We start from the raw sequence: 2814 nt of genomic DNA on the forward strand, positions 1-2814 counted from the left end.
CATTTCTGGATATCAAGGGTGCCTATGACAATGTGAACCAAAGAAACCTGTGGGACATAATGGAGAACTTAAACCTAGATGAAGGACTAACAGCACTATTAAGGAACATTTACAAAGATAACAAGGTGATTATAACATGGGAAGGAAAGGCGACAGAGAAAATAGAGATAAGACGAGGCCTTAGGCAGGGGTGCCCGTTATCGCCTTTGCTGTTTATGTTGTATCTGAGAGGATTGGAGGATAGACTAGAGAAGAGTGGGCTTGGGTTCAACCTTTCTTACAGTAAGCTAGGCCAAAAAATTCAGCAATCCTTACCGGGATTGATGTATGCGGATGATATTGTACTAATGGCTAACAACAGGACAGAGTTGCAGGAATTAATGAGCATCTGTGGTAGGGAAGGAGAGGAATTAGGTTTAGAATTCAGTAGCGAAAAATCAGCAGTCATGATTTTTAACGAGGATGAAGTTGAGAGGCTGAAGATACAGAATATTACAGTTGAGAGAGCTAGTAAATACAAGTATCTAGGAGTATGGATATGTGATGGTGCAGAATATCTCAGAGACCATGAAAAGTATATAATAGGTAAGGGCAACAGAAATGCAGCTGTAATGAAAAATAGAGCACTTTGGAATTACAACAGGTATGAGGTGGTGAGAGAGATTTGGAAAGGGGTCATGGTGCCTGGCTTGACTTTTGGAAACGCAGTGCTATGCATGAAATCCGAAGTGCATGCGAGACTAGAAATAAAACAGCGCGGAGTAGGTAGACTGGCTTTGGGGGCACATTGCAAAACGCCGAACCAGGGAGTACAAGGAGACATGGGATGGGCATCATTTGAGAGCAGGGAAGCGGTGAGCAAGGTAGAATTTGAGGATAGGTTGAGGCAAATGGACGGGGAGCAATGGGCACGAAAGGTTTTCAGCTATTTATACATGAGGAGTGTAGACACAAAGTGGAGACAGCGAACTAGGAAATTAAGAGGAAAGTTTTTGGGCTATAGCGAAGATACGGAAGAGCAAGTCTCAGTTAAGAAGAAAGTTAAGGCCACAGAAAGAGATTGGTGGCTAGAGGGAATGCAGACAAAGACGGCTCTGGAAAGCTATAGATTAAACAAAAGAGTTATTGCCAAAGAAAGCATTTATGACAATTCTAGGGGAAGCTCATTGCTGTTTGAGGCAAGAACGGGTGTTCTGCGAACCAGAACATACAGAGTGAAGTACCAGGAAATTGATACAGTGTGCACTGCTTGTGGAGAGGAGGACGAGACGGCTGAGCACTTGATACTCTACTGTAAAGGGCTTCACCCTATGCCTACCGAAGACAACATAGATTTAATAAAGTCATTGGGTTTTAGAGACAGCGATGGGAGAGTGGATTTCAAGACTGTAGAGATTACCAAGCAAAGATTAAGTGAATGGTGGCAGAAATCGAGAGAAAACTAGGTATTTTCTTATCCACTGATGGCAAGGGGGTTTCATAGCCTCACTTTCTTTGCACTGCGGAGTGAATATAGATTTCACATTTAAATATTCTAAGCTTAAATGGTAAAACAAAATGGCTAGGTGGCGTAAGCTACCGCCCGATCCAAAGGGCTCAGCCGTATTCATCCATCCATCCATCCATCCTCTCCTCCGCTGTCTGGCGCAAAACCTCTTCCATTTCGTGGCCGCTTCTCGTGGCGATCTGCCAGGCTTTGCCAGTATATAGGAGGCTATGTTCCACCGTATAATGTCGTAAATCGGAGTTGTTTTTTAGTTAGATTAACAAATATAAGATGCCGACGCCTTGCCACCACGGAGACTGTGTGGTTATCGGGGTGCGCGATAAAGGTCATTGTTTTCCTATGGCTAAACTGATCGAGTCAAGTACTACATTAAAGCCACAGTCACGCCGCACACATCGTACGATAGACGCGGTGTTCGTTGCAAGGGTGACATATTGATCCGCGGGCGCGCCACGAGCATTTTCCAAGCATGTTTGCTTTGTACATTAACCTGAAACATGTCTGACTACTTGAGCGGCGTCAGCGAAATTACCGCGGCTCGGTGCACCGCAATACTTTGCGTGAATAATGTGACAAGTGGCGCTTCATTCCTCGTGGACGCCGCAGTATGTACGCTAAAGCCTGATTCGCATGCTGCGATTTCGCTCGCAATTTTCAGTCGCGACGCCGCTCGGGCTGCAAAAGCGTGAACCGTAGCTGAGATAGTCGACGTCGATACTGAAAATCGCAAGCAGAATCGGACCAAGTGAATTAGGGATAACAAGTCGGTGATGGTCATTGGTAACAATGATCAACATCTTTTTGTATCTACTGTTTACATCAGGCCTGCTTACCAACCTTCAAATTTAAGTCTTTTGAAGCCTGCACTTACTTATTATCGCAAGTACCGGGCGAACATTTGGTCTACAGGCCGGCGTCGTCTAGAGCAGACGACAAACAGAAACGTTTGAAAGAGCAGACGACAGTTCGAACGATCAGGCGGCCGTTTGAACTTGAAGGCGCACTGAACGTAGTCCGCAGGTGGTCCGCACAACTTGACGGTTTTCTGGCGTTCATGTTGGAACAAAACAAATAAATCTGATGACCACAAGTATCCGTGAATTCAACCCAAAGTGCTTCCCGCCCAAGCAATAGTTTTCCGACAGCGTCTGCTTTTCCCTTTTCACGGCACATATGCAGATTTTCGGACGAATCGAGCACATGAAGACTGACCTTGAAACCTTTCTCGACACTCTTGGTATGGCCCCAGTCGCGGCGTTTTGACGAGAAGGCAGGTTTTTGTCTGGTTCCCTTCAAAACAACGCAGG

This window comes from Ixodes scapularis, unplaced genomic scaffold, assembly GCF_016920785.2.
Source record: "Ixodes scapularis isolate PalLabHiFi unplaced genomic scaffold, ASM1692078v2 PGA_scaffold3__209_contigs__length_174095766, whole genome shotgun sequence".
NCBI lineage: Eukaryota > Metazoa > Arthropoda > Arachnida > Ixodida > Ixodidae > Ixodes > Ixodes scapularis.